Source organism: Pleurodeles waltl, chromosome 4_2 (assembly GCF_031143425.1).
Source record: "Pleurodeles waltl isolate 20211129_DDA chromosome 4_2, aPleWal1.hap1.20221129, whole genome shotgun sequence".
Taxonomy (NCBI): domain Eukaryota; kingdom Metazoa; phylum Chordata; class Amphibia; order Caudata; family Salamandridae; genus Pleurodeles; species Pleurodeles waltl.
In genome coordinates this window covers 78218342-78239195 of record NC_090443.1, presented here as the reverse complement: position 1 = coordinate 78239195, position 20854 = coordinate 78218342, and the positions used below count along the sequence as shown (strand labels likewise).

Genomic DNA, 20854 nt, shown 5'->3' with positions numbered 1-20854 from the left:
ACGCATAAGAGACTCATTCCTTCCCAAAATAGTTACACCTTTTCTTGTAGGTCAGTCCATCACTTTGCCTACTTTTTACGCACCTCCACATCCTTCTCATGAAGAGGGGAGACTCCACCGCCTGGTTCCAAAAAGCGTTGGCGTTCTACCTCAATTGTGCTTAAGATTTCCAGGTGGACGATCTACTCTTTGTTAGATATGTGGGTGCGAAGAAAGGGAAGGTGGAGCAAAAGCGTGCCATCTCACAATGGTTACTACTTTGCATCAAAATGTGCTACGTTTTGGCAAAGAAGCATCCCTTTGAGGGCTTGCAGGCTCATTCCACTAGAGCAACTGCTGCTACCACAGTGTTAGCATGCGGAGTTCTTGTCCTTGATATCTGCCAGGCAGCAACGTGCGCATCCCTGCACACGTTTACTCAACATTACTGCATGGACAGTCAGGTCCGCAGGGACAGCTGCTTTGGTCGTTCGCTCCTGCAGAAGTTTCCAGTATGAACTTGGTTCGCAGCCCACCACCGAGGATGGCACTGCTTGGGTATCTATTCTAAGGTATGGAATCTGCAACTAGAAGTCTCTATCAGATGAACAAGTTCATTACCTTTGGTAACAATTTATCTGATAGAGATATATTCTAGTTGCAGATTCCTTACCGTCTCAACCATCCTCCCCGCTTGCAAACTGATTTTTTTTTTTTAGGAACAGGGATTCCCCATTAAGGGCCTTAGCTCTTGCGCACCATGTTCAGTGTTCTTCTTGGCTCTGCACTTTGGCGTGTAAAGTCGTCAAAAGAAACTGAGGTCCCCGCGCTGAGGCGGTGTCTATATACGACTCCTGATGTCATCACGGCAACCACGACGCCAATGATGCCCGCGGAGTCGACCGACGCCACCTAATGACGCGCGGGGGTACTGCTCGAAGAAAAATCTCCAGATCCAGTCTGACGCCTGGGGGAAATTCTAAGATAAGGAATCTGCAACTAGAATATGTCTCTACCAGATAAATTGTTACCTAAGGTAAGTAACTTGTTCATTAAGCATCTATCTCTCTGTCATTACAGCTTACAGAAAGTCTCCAAACCATGAATCCTTTCTTTTTAAACTACCAGTCATCATATGTTTTAGTGTTTTTTCTCATTCTGAAGTTGAACACGGACTTCTCAAAACTAATGGGCTTGTGCTTTGAGTCGAAACACTTGACTACATTGCAGCATTTGTCATGGAAGGCAGCCTTCTTAGTAGCCATTACCTCTGCTCATATTCTGTGCTCAGAGAGTAAGTGAATTGTAGGCCGTATCTCCAGTAAAACGTTATATATCTTCCTACCTAACATAGTAGTAATGAGAACTCATCCTTCATTCCTCTCTAAAGTAGGTGTGGACGTTCTTGTTAACCAGAGTGTTACTTTCTGCTTTCTTTCCTAATCCTTCAACCACTCCAGAATGTGGCCTACATTCTCTAGATAGTGAAAGGGTTCTTTGTATCTATTTTAGGTAACATAATGGATAGAAGAAAAACAAATCCGCTTTTCATTAACTATGGTCAAATTAGACAAATCATGGCTACAACAAAATAATCCATAGCTAAATGGATAGTTTCTTGTATCCTATTAAGCTATCAATTGGCAAACAGGCCTCTCATTCGCTAACCTAGAGCTTGTTCTACCAGAGGGAAAGCAATTACTACAGCATGGAACAGAAATGTAAAAATAGCTGGCCAGTGCAAAATAACTGCATGGAAATTACTATAAACATTCATAAATCATTATTGCTTGGATCCTGACTCTCAGGCATTTGCTAGAATGGGTCCAAAGATCCTGGGAAATCAGTTTAAATAGAGAATCACTTCCTCTATTATTTCATGTACACTTTAATTTCAAACTTTCCACACAAACAAATCCTTCCTGCTACCTAACAGCCACTATCTGAAGGAAGTTTTTTTTTTAGCTTGATTCAGAAGAAAAGGTTACTTGTAGTCCAGGTTCTGCATTGTAGGAATCTTCATGGAAGTTATAACCAATGCATCCATCTCCCCAGCTGGGTAAGGTTGGGCACTGGAAAATTAATAAGAAATATAAAACTTAATTACCTAACGTAAAAAACAGAACTGCCTCTCTGATGTAACTGCCAGTAGATTGCTCTATGGGAAAAGGAACCTCCTGCATTCATAAGGAGAAAGGGTGCTTTTTTCGAATCCTGCAATGAAAATGTATCGGGCAGCATTTTCCTTTCCTTTTCTTCATACATTTTCAGCTTCCTGCAAATTGAATGCTGTAGTGCAGGTTTGAAACTGTTATTCAGCTTCCTCATAATCTCTTAGAAAAATAAATTGAGTCTCTGATAGGTTGTTACAGGGTGTGGCTCATCAAGAAGACAGATAAACACTGACACAATGTGTGAATGTTAAAGGAACAATGCATCTATACGAAGTGCTCCAGGCTCCACGTAGATGGCGCAGAATTATCGTAGCCCTTCTAATTAAAATGAAGGCTCCTATAATAGAGAACAAGGACTATAAGTATGTAATGTTTTTTTCTTTGCAATGCCCCAGGTAATAGGATATTTTATATTTGTTTTCTGTTTTTTCATGCAATAAGGTATATCGAGAAATATGAGACCATTTCCGCTCGGAACCTACATTTGTTACATCAGACTTAAGACTGTGGTTCTTTACTTTTACTAGAAAGCATACGGACAATTCTGCGAAGTAAGTTTCTGATTCTGATAACCTGGAACTTGTACAGTGTCAGTATGCTGTAGAGCTTTCACTGTAGTGCAGGAAAGAATGGAAAAATCATTCTCTGACTACTACAATGTGAGCAGCAGAAAATGTGATTTGGCACATGCCATTGTTGTTACCCTTCCCAAGAAATTGAGCAAAAAAACCTCTGTAAAGAGGTCTGCGTTATCCCTAGCACATCGATGTTTACTGAATTATCCACTCCGATCTTTTCAGTCCATCAACCACTACTGTTACTATGCATCGCTATAAACCTCTTTTGGGCCATACCATAAAACTAGGTGTGCTTAGTGTAAGCGCACTGTTTACCATTGACATTGATTGCCTTTATTGACACTTATTACTCAGTTGCTTTCCTTCTTCTTGTGCCTTTTCTTGAAGGGTAGGTTAGTTACCAATCTATTGAATGAATTACTTTTTTCTTTAAGCACTCAGAGGTCATGTGTTTTCTTTCGTCTTTGTTTGCTGCTTCCTTCAAATAGCCAAACTGGGTTCCTTTCCACCTCTCAAAGCTTGTTCGTTTCTTTCTAAAGTTGCTCTTTACCTAGTCCGCCATCTTTGGACCTGTAATAAATAAAATCTCACCTGTGTAATTCCGTGTGCATGCTAATGCATGGTCATGGCAAAAAGCACTAGCAAAGCCAACAGGTCAGTAAGGCAAGACCTACTGGATTTGCTAAAGCTATTTTGTGGTGGGCTTTCACAATAAAATGATAAATCTGGTCAGAAGATTGTAAAAATGTGTGTGGCAGCTAGCACGTAGTAACATTGTTTCAGACTTTTCTTGATTGTAAAGATGGAGCCAGTCTCATTTCTTCAACTGCTCCCTTCTTGCTCGTAGCTAAGCTGTTTTAGCACCTAAAGAGCTGGTATGAGTTTCAAAGTCAGCGTCTCACCTGCATGTCTTAGCTGACCAACAGATGTGTTCTATATTGAGAAGGTCATTTCCGGTCTCTGCACTCTGTACATTTCACTCCCCGCAAGCTGATATGACCATGGTGAGTCAGGTTCCTGCCTGTATCCATCACCAAGGATGTTTACTGCTTGTCTGCTTACTCAGACTAAGTCTCCCAGGGAGTTAAAGATTCTCCTGTCTGCCGTATAGTTCTCTGCAGCTAGATTAAGTACACTTTTCTTATTATTTTGAAAAGGTCAGACCTCATATTGAAATATATCAAATGTTCAAATAAACATATTAATCTTGTTGCCTCTTCACTTCATTTCATAATGCATTATAAACTACATGAATACATATATAAACGATTGATGCCCTGTCAAACAAAAATAAAATAAAGGTTAGATGCTATGTGCAAATGATGCTGAATGCAGCATGGGTTTATTAATGGAAATGTGCACTCAAATTTGATATGTGAAATGCAATGTGGAGTTTTAGTGAATATTTGTGAATATAAATCTATGATCTTTGATAAATGAAAAGGGTAGGCAAACTCCTTGTGCCAAATTTGAATCTGGCTTGATGCCAAGTCCAAAAATGAATCCAAAAAGAATTAAAACCAAAAAGCTGCCTTAGGACTGCTATGCAGACAAATAGGAGCAGCTTCTGATGGGATTTCTCTTGCTTTGAGTTTGTACCATTATGAAAACAGATGGAAATGTTCAGACTTGCAGCATCAGTGTGGAAGACCATATGGTATTTTTTGCAAGTCTTGCTTATGAGAGGAAAGTTGGAAATATTAAAGCTACGTCCTCACAGGTGAAGACTAATACATAGCAGCCTTGATGATTGATAACTGCTTTGCATTGCACAGTATTTGAGGCTTTCTGATCTGGTGAGTTAATTCTTAGCAAACAGGAATTGCAGCTTGTTGTTCCAGCTGTTCAAGATGACCTTTTGAAAACCACTCAAGCATTGAAACATAGGTCTCAGTCTAGGAGGTTGAACTTTGCAAAGCCTAGTGTACACTTAGCCTAGAAAGCAGTCCTCCTTCGCGATGGAATGCAGTAGCTTTGCAGCATTGATGTTCAGTTAGTTAGGATTTGTCAACATTCATGCTGGCTTTGATTTCTTCAGCAGGAAAAAATAAAAATTGCCAAACCGGTTTAAAAACAGAGAACCAAAAAATGAAGGGATGAATCCACAAATAATTTTAAAACCAGTCAGCAATCCGGAACATATGGTTTTAAAAACATGGATGATGATACTTGTGTTCAAGACATGGAACACAGTATGCAAAAGATCTGCATAATGTGTTGGAAATTGAGTTTGTAAAAGTAATTGGAGGTTGTAATTGCGCGCATTTTTCCAAGAATTGTGGCGCTAGGCTCTTGCCTTCACTTCATAGCTCATCCCAGAAACAGGACACTAAGGCAGGCTATTTTTTTTTTTTTTTTTGAAATTACATTTGTAGCTGAACTCGGCCAATCCCATAATGCGGGCTACCGTTCTTAAATGTTGCAGCAATTCATCATCTGTGAGATAGATATCATCTACATAGGACAATGCTTCAGGATCAGTGTTGTGCAAGATTGAAGTCACACGAGCCACAAACAGTCCTGGACTGTTCTTGTACCCCTGGGGTAAACAACAGAATTTTTTTCTGGGAGCCTAGTGTGCTGAAACTTGTTAGGTCACTACTCTCAGGAACTATATTTTGGCAGAAGAAACCATTGGAAATATCCAATGTTTTGTTTTTTTTGCGCACTATGTTGTTCATGAGTGCTGTGCGAGTTTTGTATAGCATATGTGTGAGTATGACTATTTGTGTCTGTAATCTAAGACTATTCTGTACGAATGGTCCAGTTTAGCTACTGGGAATAAAGGATTATTCATTGGGGACACGCAGGGTTCAATTACGCCCTGGTACTCAAATTGTGTGAGAATTTCTCTTATGGGTGCTTTAGTATCATGTTTTATTGGATATTGGGGTTGAGGTTCATTTATAATAGGAATTACATGGTAGGGGGACTCTTAGTCCCTCCCTACGTGGTTGCGATATAATGCAGGTGCCTGTGCCAATGCCCAATCAATGGCATAGCATTCCGCGAGTTCCTGGGGGAACAAGGGGCAAGAAAGAATGTTTGATGACATCTTCCCCATATGGGCATGTATGGACAAATTCAGGTGGCCAATCTTGTTCGGCCAACAAGATATCATAAATGTGTACCACGCGATCCCAAAAGATTGCGTCTATTGTGCGTTCAGTGTCCCCTTCCAATAGTATTTTTACTTTATACCCGTATCTGGTGTGGAGACCCGCATGTCCACTGTTTCTCTCTGTAGGAAGTCAACAGTTGCTTTCACCTCCAGATGCTCTAGAAGATTCCGGCGAACCATTGTGACCTCTGCCGCGCTGTCTAGGAGCACTAGTGCCCACTCCTTGTTCTTCAAGAGAACCCTCTTCTTGAGTGGCATGTCGAACTGCAACTGCTGCCACTTTCTTCTTTTTAAATTGGGCTTTCTGTTGAGGAGGTTTCTCTTCCTTTTTGACAGAAACCTCTGTTGAGCGTTGTGATTCCTGTCTCTGTTTCACTTACTCAGTTCTTCGCTCTGACCGCCCACCTCTCTCACTGCGTTTGTCCGATGAGTCCTGAAAGGAACGAGATTGACGTGTATCAGTATATTGATATGTCAGGCGTTTTTATATTATCTCTATTTCTGAGATTATATCTATTCTGTGGGGTCACCATTCGCTGAGATTCTCCCTTCTCTCTTTTTAGGACTTTTATCCCAGCGTTTCTTATTACCCTCAGGTGCTTGCTTGGAAAAATCTTTATTAGATTTACCCTGAGATCGTGGTTTTGTTGGTCTGGACCCCCGACTATCCTGACCAATGCTAGAGTAGGTCTCTGCGATAATCTTTGGCAGCTCACGTTCTTGAGCCTGTTGAGGAATGTCCCGGAGCCACATGCCCACATGCTAGTGCGACTGCTTCACCTTTAAGTTACTTAAAATAATTGAGGACACTGTTGCAAAATTGCCCATCAATTGCATCCCAAAATCCAGGGCCGGGGCAGCCCCGTATTCATTTTGAATTTGTTTCAACACTTCCGGCACATTGGCAAGTGCCTGTGTACCATGTGCGGTTGTATAGAGCGTAGGAAATACCGTGCCCCATGTATTACAGTTATCTATTGTGGGAACCATCGCAAACGGCAAGCACATTGTTAGTATTCTATGTTTATCCTGAGGTCCCGTATGGGGAAATACTGCCTCCAGAGCAATACTTTTTTGAGCTAACCAAAACTGAGTTTCCTCTCGTTTGACGGGTACCTTACCCATGATCGAATGTACAGTTGCAGGGTTAATGCCTGGTGTTCATGCATGTGGTTGCGCCGGAGAAGCTCATGCTGGGTTTGTGTTCAATGTTTGCATCACAAACTGCACTAAACGTCTGTATATTGCCGTCAGATCAGTATATAGACGATGGACTTTAGCTACTGCTAAGTTTGCTACTGCAGGGTGAGGTGTATAAGTGGCCAATAAAGGCCAGGTAGGACCATCATTACTTAGAGGCCCTAACTTAACTGGTAAAATTGTGTGGGTAGTGTGCCAATTAGTATGTTGATAAGATAATGGTATTTTTAAATATGGGTATGCTCTGTATTGTCCAGGCGCATTAGCAAGTGTATAGTGATTAAATGTATTTGTGTTTCCATCAACTGCTGGAAATGTGACCCAAGAATAGAAAAGTTCTGTTCTATAAGCTGCGTGTGCGTCAACAACAAATGTGACTGGACCCCCCTGGTTCGTTAGCCCATTTGCCAACAAATGTGTAGTCCAGGGTTGTCTCATATTGACTGCAATTGCTACCTGTTGCGGATTCGCCATAATGAATGGTCAATTTGTTCAGAGATAAGCACACCAAATGGGGGTTCCTTTTTAGGGTTCAAGCTTGAACAACCTCCAGCATCAAATAGGGTGCCCTATTTAACTGAGGAGGAAATCCTCAATACCATGGATGTCTCCGTATATAGTACTGAGGTGTCTTTGTATATAGTGAGACAGAGATATTCAGGAGGACCCGAAAATTAGAGCCTGACCAAACGTTGACAGTGCCATGTCGCATAGGCTCATTATTCTAATGAGACTACTAAATTTTGAGCAGCAGAAAGTCCTGCGGTGTGGGAAGACTGAGTTTGACCCACTATAGGTGACGTCTGTCGCCCCAATTCGGTTTTTGCTCCGGCTAACTAGCAGTGCCTCTTCTCTACCAGGGGTGATTGGGCAGCTGAGCGCATGACATAATTGAATCCTCAAGGAAATTGTGGTGACTCGGGTCTCATCAGTTAGTCTCACGTACACAATGACAAACAGAGGCAGTATATGTTTCAGTAAGGTTTTAATTAAGCAGCTGCATCTTAGATAACACACCGTGTACTGTAATAACCAGGACGATACGGCATGACAAGGTTAAAATTCTAACAAGGAGAGGAAAGCATAGGAATAACACTACCATATTGTCAGTAGAGTAAATGGACTAATTCCTACCTAGGCTATGACAGAGCACAGCATATTAAGCTCTAATTCTGCCATTCAGGTTCCCCTGGGAAGACGACATCCCCCATACCTGAGCAAAGGCCTGAAGTCTGCATAAGCAGCTGTAGCGAAGCGATCAGCAATCCGCATACACTTGTGGTCCTTTGGGTAAGAATCTCCATCTAACATGTAAGGGGCAAGGAAGTGTTTTTATAATAAACCAGCTAATGTTCTGAGAAAATGTCCCTACGTAAGGATGTGTGTTTTTCCATGAATACCAGAGACAAAACTTTTACCACGTTCACCGGCAACCTATGTCACTAGAGCCTTGAACGAATCACAGAGTGAGCAAGAATGTCTTGTTGGAGAACGTAGTACTGTCCTATGCAAAACAGCTACATAGAGAGAAATTAATACAAGACCGTAAAAGTGGCTTTTGTTAAAATAATAAATGAAGCTGAATAAAATATATCTAGGTCAAAGTGAACAGCGGCAGGCCTAATGTGCTAAAGTAACGTGAATGGAGCTATTACTAAAATGGCTACACCACACCACCACCAGCAACACGTGGTCGGCCAGGTGCAGAGATCAAAGTGTGGGCAAAATTAACATGGGCTCCTATGGAGACTGGGGGCATGGTTCCAGATCTGCAGGCAGGTAAGTACCCGCGTCTTAGGAGGGCAGACCTGGGGGGTTTAGAGGAGCACTATGGGGGGTCACAAGTAGGCACCAAATATACACCCTCAGCGGCGCTGGGGCAGCCGGGTGCAGGATGCAAACACAGTGTTGGGTCTCCAATGATTCTCTGAGGGGATCCTGGGGGTCACTCAGAGGCTGTAGGCGAGGTCCAGGAGGTTGTCTCCAGCAGTGGGTCTTTAGGCGTCGGATATCTTCGTCCGATGCTTTCACGGTCAGGGGGGTCCTTTGGATTCCCTCTGCAGGTGTTGTCGTGGATGGGTGGAGAGGTCAACCCACGGTCTGAGCTTGCTCAGAATTGCTTGGGGATCCTCTCTAGCTCGTTGGGCCACCTGGACACGGGCTGTGGGCGTCGGGTGCAGAGTGGTCAAGACTCGTGCATTCGGAGAGGGTTTGGAGTCCTTAGTTGTTGTTTCTTCTTTGGACAGGGCTGCTGTCCATGGGAGTTCTTTGTTCTTTTGGGTGCACAGTGGTCGTGGCTGGGGTGGTCACTCCTCCCTGTTTTCCAAAATTTTCCAGCCGGGCTTGCTGCAAAAAGTGGGGCTCAGTCCGGGGTGGGGGGAGGGGGCAACTCCAATAGCTGGAGTGCCCTTGGGCACTGTAATCCGAGACTTGAGCCTTTGAGGCTCACCACAAGGTGTTAATAGTTCTTGTAGGGGGGGAGGTGTGAAGCACCTCCACCCAGGCCACACTTTGTTTCTGGCACAAAGGCTCTCACCCCATGTGGTCAGAATCTTGTCTGAAAGTGGCAGGCTGGCACAGACCAGTCGGTCCTGTACTAGCAGTTTGGCGAACATACAGGGGGCATCTCTAAGATGCCCTCTGGGTGCATTTTTCAATAAATCCCACACTGGTGCTGAGAATTTTGATATAAAACTTACCAGTATTCAGTGAAGCCGTTATAAAACTGTGGAGTTTATAATGACAAACTCCTAGACCATATACTCAGTATGGCTAGACTGCACGTACGATGTCTAAAAATGGACTTAGACACTGCAAGGTCATATTGCTTATGCAGCTATGTCCTCACCTGTGGTATAGTGCACCCTGCCTTAGGGCGATAAGGCCTGCTAGAGGGGCGTCTTACCTATGCCACAGGCAGAGGTTTGTGGGCATGGCACCCTGAGAGGAGTGTTATGTTGGCTTTGCCTTTTTTTCCCCACCAGCACACACAAGCTGCAAAAACAGTGTACATGTGCTTCGAGAGGGATCCCCCAGGGTGGCATAATACATGCTGCAGCCCTTGGGGACATTCCTTGCCACAGGGCCCTTGGTACCATGGCTACTTTTTCAAGGGACTTAACTGTGTGCCAATTGTGGAAATAAAGGTGCAGCTTTTGTGAAAGAACACTGGTGATAGGGCCTGGTTAGCAGGATCCCAGCACACTTTCAATCAAAATGGCATCAACACTAGGATAAAAGTGTGTGTGGAGTTGGGACATAATCGAGTTGAAGTAGCAATGTATCTTTCTAGTAAGCCAAAGGATATTCTAATAAATGAGATACAATCAATTAGATACATCTAATCACATCTACTTTTACTGTATATTAGTAAATGGACAGTGGATAGCAAATGATGGAAATGACATGACATTTATGTAAAATAGAAATACAATGGATAACTCAACTAAAAATGGTCTCTAGTAAAGGCTGGAGCAAAGTACCTTCATAATTACAAAGACAGGAACATCCTGGATATTGCTTCCTCAAGAGGAACACAAATTTATCCAGTTTATTAATACAGAAACTATGGATTAGGCTTCTTCTAAAATGGATTTTCAGAAATGTAAAAGTATACAGAGAAACAAAGACATATATATAAACACACACATTTGAGTTTATGATGTTGCAATTAATTTAAATCTTCCCGCAGAAGATCTTAACTAAAAGTGATATTGTAGATTTTGTAGGGTGTTTTTTTTTTTTTTTTTTTTTTTTTTTTTTTTAATTCAATAGATTGAAAATAATTTCCAGTAACTTTGATTGTGGTCGGTTTGCATTATTTCCATATCCATTTCCCCAGTTCTCTTTGCAGCTTTTTTTGGAATATGCTTGCTCTTTAATAGTTAGCTACATAAATCACAGTTGCTACAACCCTTTCTTTCAATGTATGCGGTCCTGAAAGAAAATCGCTTTAATATATATCGTCACTAATATTTAACTTATGTTTATTTACAACACTCAAACTATACTGGGACAATCATTGTTGAATATACTTCCTTACACTATATGTAGTTATAGTCGTAGGAAAATGTAATGCCTAGTGTCTGATATACTTTGTAAAGGACCAGTAGTTTTTTTAGACACAAAGCTGTACATATATAGATAGTATGTTAGTGATGTGGTTATACCATCTGAACCAAACAGTGTTAAATTGTGTGGTCCATTCTGCACCATTTCATTTGAGTTCTTGTCAGTGATATTTACTGTATTTCCAAACTGTAAAGTATGTCAAATTTGTTCAAGCGAGTGATGGTGGTTTTATATCCTTTAAAGACACAAAGCGCATGAAAGTTGTTTGTTGTACAGTCTTATTCAAAATATAAATTCTCTAGTAATCATGTATGCTCTGAACAAGGTATCACTGCCCTGAATTTGCCAAAATTTAGTTTCCCAGATACTTCTTTTCATTAACAGTTTTTCCAGTACGTATAACCTTGTTGTAAAAACAATTAGTGAATTGTGAGGAATCAATATTACTATGATGAGTAATCAAAATCTTTTTCAGCTTGTCAGGCTCTTGAAAATAAACAAATGCAAATGGGTCAGATCTTTCATCACTTTAAAGTAATAAAACCTTTTCTAGAAACGTTTACGACTGTTAATTGGTGGGTTCCTGCAATGTTTCGACTGTGTAAAGTTATATACTGCCCTCGGCCTGCTAGAGCTGTTAATGTAGTTGTGCCCATAATAATGGAAACAATACAGCTCTTGATTATTTTCTGCATGGAGATAACAGATCTTCGTTGTCCAAAGAAGCATTACAAGCTAAAGTCAGTCATCTGTGGTTTGACAGCATTGATGTTCCATGAACTTGCAAAGGGACTTGGAGTGACAATGTTATACAATTAAATTCTTAAGACATAAGTAATTTTGATCATTGCTACGGGGCCCCAAATTTGATAAGGACCATTTAAAAAATAACACCATCAACTACAGGGTCCGCAGTGATGTTAACATCTTTGTTAGCCCTTTCAGCTCTGTGAGAAGAAGAATGCGGTTGCAATTCATGAACCAGAGGATATGTGTCAGACTTTCAAAAACATAGTGCTTCTGTACTAGTAACAGAAATATGACCAATATTGTAATCCAGAAAAGGATTGATATTACTGCAAGAGGGATCCAAATGCAGGATCTTGGTGGGTAGTTGTATTTGTCAGAGAACCAGCAATGGGCAAGAAGCTACCTGTAGTGTGAGGTAATTGGAGAGATGATTATTTCTCCTGTTTGTTGAGGAGGTAAAATGAAAACTTATCGACTGTTCGGATCTGGCTTTGGCTTATATCAGGCAGTGCAAATTTGTGCATCGGTAACATTTAAATTGATGTTTATTCTATCAGTGCTGCTCATGAGATTATTTTTGTAGTTGCAGAAGTGGCAGTTGATATGGTGGCAGTAGGTTTACTTGCTGATGATGCTTGCACCACATCCAGATCATTACTTGATGTGTTTGATGCACTAGACTGATTTGGAGGCACTTTAATGTTGACAGGGTTTTGTGAGCAGGATCTGCCACGTAATGATTCTTAATGTGATCGATTGATAACTTTTTTTTTCTTTGCTCCAGGAAGCGGTGGCAGGATTATTGCCTTGTGTGTCTTCCACCCTAAAACTGGAACAGGTGGTCTGAATTATGGTACTTGCTTGTCAGGGATCCATCCCTGAGTCAGCTCTCACACCTTGGGGAGCCACCTATCAGCAGCTTTATCTTCAGTATTGGCGAAGTCCTCTTTGTTTATGAGTCTTTTTTTTTTTAATTTTCTGTACCAAAACACAACCAGTTGATAGATGGAGTGCTGAAACTTTAGAAACACTCGCCCGAGTCACAGATCTGGGTTAAATCAGTTGTTCTGTTGCTCACCATGCCTACCCATTTTGGACCCAGCCATATGCAACAGTGCATATGACCTGGCCCAGTCCAGCTTCAACTGCCAAGCCAGGTCCTCCCTGGACTGGAAACAAGCATCCTGGGACTGATTTTGGGTATCACTCCTTCATCAGTCGGGCTAGCTTGAATCCAATGGCATAGCGAGCTAGGGAGCTATTAACCACTGTTTTTTTATATATTTTATTTTAACAGTTAGGAGTGGACCAATATGATTGAGCAACTTGACGCTTGACAGTCGGATACCGTGAAGGGATTAAGTGCTGGTATTGCAGCAGTGAATGCTTTACTTGCTGACATACAGAATATTGCTGTACACACATTTAGGCTTTTTTGTTAGCCACCAGTATAATTGCTGTAGCTTTGACACAGGAGCACCGGTGTTGGTATGAACCGGAGCTTATTAGGTATGTGCCTATCCCAGGTATGAAAATGATAGGAACACTTTCTTTGACGCTATTAGAATATTTGGAAGGTAAATCTTCAGGAGGCTTTTCTCTTTTCAATGTTGCTTGTATTGCCACCATAATGTCCACATTGATCTTAGTTTGAGATCAAATATAACAGCCACATTAAAGGTTTAAATATTCATCTTTTCCGCTAAGTCGGCAGCACAGTTCCCATTATTGTAATTTCCTTCACTTTTATGGGCCGTGGTATGTTGTATATAGACCAAAGTAAGCTTAACCTCTAGAAGAACGAGTTACTTACCTTCGGTAACAACTTTTCTGGTGGATACATTAGCTACCTGTGGATTCCTCACCTAATGAATACTCCCATTGCACCAGCAATCGACGGTAATCTTCTTCCTAGCTTCTGCACGTCGACGAGGACGTCACATTCGCCCACGCGACGCCGTCTGACTTCATACAGGCAATAAGAGGTCCTCGCCGACGTGCCGACATCAGTACCAACATTTTTTTTACGTGCCTGAGAATAATAATCCATTGAGATGAAAGAACAATAGCAATATTTAATGACATTGCAAACAACACATCATTGTGAGAAGTCGGTCTACTAATTGTTTTTTTTTTTTTTTTTTAAACAAGTAAATAAATATATAAACTATATATAAAAATATATATACACATATATACATAACCTATACCAATCCTCAAAACCAAGAGGAGCACACTCAAGAATTACTTGGTTAGACCAAACAGGCAACTGGGAGGCGGGTGGGACCGTGAGGAATCCACAGGCAGCTAATGTATCCACCAGAAAAGTCGTTACCGAAGGTAAGTAACTCGTTCTTCTGATGGATACAACTACCTGTGGATTCCTCACCTAATGAATAGAGTCCCAAAGCAGTACCGCACTTGGTGGTGGGTGCCTGAATGGTCAAACCAAGAAATCCTGCAGCACTGACCGTGCAAAATGGCCGTCCCTTCTGACCTCAGAGTCCAAACAGTAATGTTTTGCAAAAGTGTGAAGGGACGACCAAGTTGCGGCCTTGCAGATGTCGACCACAGGAACACCTCTGGCCAAGGCCAAAGTGGCCGATTTAGCTCTGGTGGAATGAGCTCTAATACCATCAGGAGGATCCTTCTTTGCTAAAGAGTAACACATTTTAATGCAAAGAACAACCCACCTGGAGAGTGTTCTCTTGTGGACCGCCTTTCCTCTCCTCTTTCCCACGTAACCGATGAAAAGCTGATCCTCCAGCCTGAAATCCTTTGTCCTGTCTATGTAAAAGCTTAGCGCCCTCTTTGGGTCCAAGCGGTGTAGTCTCTCTTCTTCCTTTGAAGGATGAGGCGGAGGATAAAACGTGGACAGAGTAATTGTCTGGGCCAAATGAAAGGGTGAAACAACCTTCGGAAGGAAAGCAGCCTTGGTCCTCAACACCACCTTATCCCCATAAAAATGTATAAGGGGATTTTGCCGATAAAGCCTGCAACTCACTCACTCTCCTTGCAGAAGTTATAGCAACCAGGAAAACTGTTTTAAGAACTAACAATCTTAAGGGGCAAGAATGCATAGGCTCAAAAGGGGACCCCATAAGGAAATTTAGGACCAAGGACAAATCCCATTGAGGCATAACAAAAGGATTTGGAGGAAATTTATTCATAAGGCCCTTCAAGAATCTAAGTACTATAGGAGATTTAAATAACGAAGGCTGGTCTGGAAGGCAAATGAAGGCTGACAAAGCAGACAAGTAACCCTTAACAGTAGCCACTGCACAACCCCTCTGTGCTAAAGACAAAGCAAAAGATAAAACGTCTGACAAATGAGCACGTAAGGGATCAATCTGTCTCTCTCCACACCATACCACAAATTTAGACCACCTATTAGCGTAGATAGATTTAGTGGAGTGTCGCCTGGCCGCTAAGATAACATCCACTACATCAGGCGGGAGAGAAAAGGAACTCAGGTTGCCCCGCTCAATCTCCAGGCATGAAGGGGCAGACTCTGGAGTTTGGGGTGTAAAACCTGCCCCTGCGATTGCGAGAGGAGGTCTGCCCTGAGAGGGAGACGGAGCGGAGGGCACAGTGAGAGTTGGAGAAGGTCGGAATACCACACCCTCCTTGGCCAATCCGGAGCAATTAAGATTACCTGGGCCCGGTCTTGGCGAATTTTCCTTAACACTCGAGGAATCAAGGGTATGGGGGGAAACACGTAAAGCAACTGGCCGCACCAGGTTCTCCGAAACGCATCCCCCAACACTCCTTGCACCGGATACTGGAGGCTGCAGAATAACCGGCAGTGCAAGTTCTCCCGGGTGGCAAAAAGATCTATCCGAGGAAACCCCCACATCTGGAAGATTAAACGGACTTGATCTGGATGGAGACACCACTCGTGGTCGCCCGAGAAATGGCGACTGAGATTGTTCCGCACGTACATTCAAGACTCCGGCCAGATGATTTGCTACCAAGCAAATCTGATGGTCCTTTGCCCAGGACCATAGTCGAAGAGCTTCTCTGCAGAGAAGGTACGACCCCACTCCTCCCTGTTTGTTTATATACCACATTGCGGTAGTATTGTCCGTCAGGACCTGAACCGACTGACCGCGAAGGGATGGGAGGAAGGCCTTGAGAGCCAGCCGTACAGCCCGTAACTCTAACAGATTGATATGAAACATCTGTTCCTCTGGAGACCAAAGCCCTTTGATCTCCAGGTCCCCCAGAGGAGCTCCCCACCCTAGAGTGGAAGCATCCGTTATGACCGTGGTCACTGGTGGAGGCTGCGTGAACGGCCTTCCCTGGGAAAGATTGTCGTCCGCAATCCACCACTTCAAATCCGTGGCACATCTCTGGAGACCTTGACAGAACCTTCGAGATCTCCTTTGTGTTGAGACCACTGCCTTCGGAGGCACCACTGAAGAGCCCTCTTGTGCCAGCGAGCATGCATGACCAACAGTATGCAGGAGGCAAACAGACCGAGCAGCCGTAGGACCTTGAGGACTGGAATGACCGCTCCACTTTGAAACATTGGAACCAACGCCTGAATGTCTTGCATCCGCTGAGGCGGAGGAAAGGCTCGATTCAATGTTGTATCTAGTACTGCCCCTATGAACAGGAGGCGCTGAGAGGGCTCTAGGTGAGATTTGGGCACGTTCACCGAAAAGCCCAAGTCGAACAACAACTGGGTTGTCGACTGCAGATGATGCGACACAAGCTCCGGGGACTTGGCTTTGATCAACCAGTCGTCCAAGTAAGGGAATACCGCTATCCCCCTCCTTCTGAGCTCTGCCGCAACCACAGACATCACCTTCGTGAAGACTCGAGGTGCTGAAGTAAGACCAAACGGGAGGACCGCAATCTGATAGTGCTGCGACCCTACCACAAACCGGAGATACTTCCTGTGCGACTTGAGTATCGGGATATGAAAATAAGCATCCTGCAAGTCGACAGACACCATCCAATCTCCCTTGTTCAACGCCAAAAGCACCTGAGCTAGGGTCAGCATCTTGAACTTTTCCTGTTTGAGGAACCAATTCAAAATCCTCAGGTCCAGGATTGGTCTCAACCGACCATCCTTCTTGGGAATCAGGAAGTACCTTGAAAAACAACCTTGACCCTTTTCCTGCTCTGGAACCAACTCCACCACGCCCTTTAAAAGGAGGACTTGAACCTCCTGTTCTAACAACAGGAGGTGTTCTTCTGAACAATAAGATGGGCGGGTGGGATGGGGGGGCGGAAACTCCCGAAAGGGAAGGGTGTAGCCTTTTCTCACAATGCTGGTAACCCAGGCGTCTGATGTGATGACCTCCCACTTGTGAAGAAAATACAGTAACCTTTCTCCTACAGGAGAGGAGTGAGTGGGAATTGGTGGAAGCCTAAGGCTGCTTCCCCTGCTGCACCACTCAAGAGGAAGAGGCGGAGTGCTGCTGAGAGGCTCCCCTGGTACGGACCCTACCCCTCCCTCTAAAAGATCTATAGGAGAGAGAAGAGGTAGGCTGCTGGAATTTCCCCCGAAAGGAGGAGGAGGAGGAGGATGAGCCACGACCAAACCCTCGAAACCTCCTAAAAAATCTGGAGGAGGCAGAAGTGGCTTGCAATCCCAACGACTTGGCCGTGGCCCTGCTCTCCTTAAACCTCTCCAAGGCCGAATCTGCCTTGGCACCAAAGAGCTTGTCCCCATCAAAAGGGAGGTCCAGCAGGGTCGACTGCACATCTGATGAAAACCCTGAGTTACGAAGCCAAGCCTGCCTTCTCGTAACTACAGCAGTGCCCATCGCTCTAGCCACAGAGTCAGTTGTATCCAACCCAGATTGGATAATCTGGGTTGCAGCAGCTTGAGCGTCCGACACGAGATTAAACAGCCCTTGAGGAACCTCTGTATGCGTAGATGTAATTTCGTCCATCAGAGCATAAATGTACCTCCCTAAAATACACGTAGCATTGGTGGACTTTAATGCCATGCTACATGACGAGAACACCTTTTTGGATTGCATGTCCATCTTCTTGGAGTCTCTATCCGATGGCACAGATGGAAAAGACCCAGGCGCAGACCTTGCCGAGCAGGAAGCCTGGACCACCAAGCTTTCAGGCGTTGGGTGTCTGGTAAGAAAGCCAGGGTCAGCCGGTGCAGCCCAATACCTCCTGGCCACAGACCTATTGACAGCCGAAGAAGACACCGGCTTCTTCCAGACCTCCATCACAGGTTCCAGCAGCGCCTCGTTGAATGGCAAAAGAGGTTCTGCTGATTTAGAGGCCGGATGCAACACCTCCGTCAGCAGATTCTGCTTCGCCTCAGTCACCGGCAAAGGCAGTTCCAAGAAGTTAGCTGCCTTCCTTATAACAGCATGAAAAGTGGCCGCCTCTTCCGTATACTCCCCCGGAGATGACCAGTCCCACTCAGGGGAAGTATCAAGGCCACTAGCCCTGTCCAGCCCATGAAGACCCTCACAAGAGTCCTCAATCTCTCCTTCCTCCAGGTTCTGCCGATACTCCTGTTCTTCCAGGAGACGGAGAGCACGTCTCCTCGAGTGCAGCATCTCCTCAATCCTCGGCATCGACATGGCGTCAGCAGATGTCGAAGAACGACACCGATCTCCAGGTCCGTCCGACGTCGGGTCAACAGGCGCCACAGGTAGCTTCGGCACCGAACCAGGAGTCGGATGGAGAGAAGACTGCTTCGGAGTCGCAGAAGGCCTAGACGTCGTCACTGGACGAAACACCGAAGCCGCTGGAGTCGAAACTTCCGGAGCCAAAGTCTCTGGAGCCACCGGAGCCGACACCAGCGCCGAGCCCACGTTCCCCAGGGGGAGAAAGGGAATAAAGGGCGCTGGTCGCAGCGGAGCCGGAGCACCCATGTTAAAAGCCAAAGGACCCGAAGGCCCAGCTGGTGCGCCACCTGGAGCCATCTGCTGAAAGATGGAAAACATCACTTTTAAAAATGCGGTATTATCGGCTCCAGGGGCCGGAAAAGCGGGATACTGGGGTGCCTGGATCGAAGGAGACACCGACGCCGGCCTCGATGTCTGCAACGTCGGAGAGAACATTTGAGGCTGTTGAACCTCAAATACTGAAGGCGGTTGGCCCGAAGACCCGGGCGAAGTCGGTGAGGCTGGAGAAGGCAACGACGCCGAGTCGATGGCGACCTCGACCTCTCTTTACTCGACCGACGCCGTGATTCTCGACGGCGCCGGGAGTCCCGATGACGCCGATGAGACTTCGGTGACGAGGATTTTCGATGGTGTCTCTTCTCCTTTTTCTTCGACTTCGCCATAAAAAGCTTAGCCTCACGCTCCTTCAGGGCCTTCGGATTCATATGCTGACATGAATCACACCTGCCAACATCATGATCGGAACTTAGACACCACAAACAGTCGGAATGTGTGTCCGTTACCGACATTTTGCCCCCACACTCACGACAGGGCTTAAAACCTGACTTCCTCTGAGACATAGTAACCTCAGAGAAAAAAACACAGCCAAAAAACACACTGTAACTGTCGAACAGCAACAGTAGCTCCCTCGAAGATAACCGTTTCGAATGGCACGGAAAAAAGGGAACTGATGTCGGCACGTCGGCGAGGACCTCTTATTGCCTGTATGACGTCAGACGGCGTCGCGTGGGCGAATGTGACGTCCTCGTCGACGTGCAGAAGCTAGGAAGAAGATTTCCGTCGATTGCTGGCGCAATGGGAGTATTCATTAGGTGAGGAATCCACAGGTAGTTGTATCCATCAGAACAGCTATCTTTCCCCAAACGTACTTTGCTTTTATCAATTTAATCTGTGAATCTCAGAATCAAATCTTGTAACCCTGTACACAATGCGTCTGGGACCTGATGAATCAGCCTTCCAAAATATAAGTTATAGGGCACGCCTTTTTGCTGTGTCTGTAGTGGAATCCCATAAATCTTTGGTGTGTACACGGAGTGCCTTGAAGTCAGTCTTCAAATAATTCCCTGCACTGTAGCACACATAACAGCATATTTCTATCTGATGGAGACTTCTAGCCGCAGGTTCCTTACTTTAGACCCGAGCATCAAGGACAAATGGGAGCTGAGCCATTGCTTCCTTACAGTGAAGCCCTACATGATGTTTTTTTGGGAGTGGGCACAGCCTGATAACAAGGGCCACTGTTGATAGGGCTATACCTCATGGGCACCGACTAGCCCCGGGTGATCCGTATCGTTTAAAGAGACATGCTGCTAACCCTAGTTTAATGGTACAGGCTGCTTTAGCCTTCCATGATATTGAGGCTCTACCACAAGTCCCATCTGATAAAAAGTCCAAGAATCTGGATGTTTGTGGAAGGCATATTTTTTACATCCACAAGTTCTACCTTACATTCTGTGAATACGTCTTGCGTTCTGGGATGGTTTTCACATAGATTATGGGACTCCTTGGCAAGCATCTTGCCTACTCCTCCAGATGACATCAGGGACATTATAGACCCTATGTTTCTAGATGGCCAGCAGGCAGCTAAACTTTGCTTCGGTATGAATACTACTAACTGTGTGGGTCGGAAATGGCCTTTTAAGTGGCAGTGCGTTCCTGTGTTTATTTAGGCACCTCTGGATTTTCAGAGGCAGTTTGTTAGAAATGGGGTCTTTGGTTGGCAGTAAGGTTACCCCCTGTCCAAGCAAGGACCCTCTCTCGTCAGGGTGAGTCTCACACAATCTAAATTATCCTGTGCCCACCCTACATAAGACAATGAGGGTATGTATACTGGTGTACACACTAGTATGATTATTGTCCATGTATAATGTGTGTGTGATGTAAAGTGCTATGACACCCTACATTGGGATTATTAGCGCTATAAAAGATTTAAATAAATAGTAAGTTCTATTTAAATTGTGGTTAGTGTAAGTTCTCCTACAAACCAATACATCTGACGTTCTTAAAGTGCATGCATATCTTTCATATACAGGGACTGAACAAAGTCAAAAGCTTGCCTCCACATTGTAGTTTCTCTTAAGTGCTTGTGAA

At 44.3% G+C, this 20854-nt stretch overlaps 1 protein-coding gene across 2 annotated transcripts in view; it reads left to right on the top strand.

Moving 5' to 3' along the window:
* The window catches only part of NEMP1 (nuclear envelope integral membrane protein 1), a 289952-nt gene that overhangs the window by 240632 nt on the left and 28466 nt on the right, over positions 1-20854 (top strand). The window lies entirely within an intron of this gene.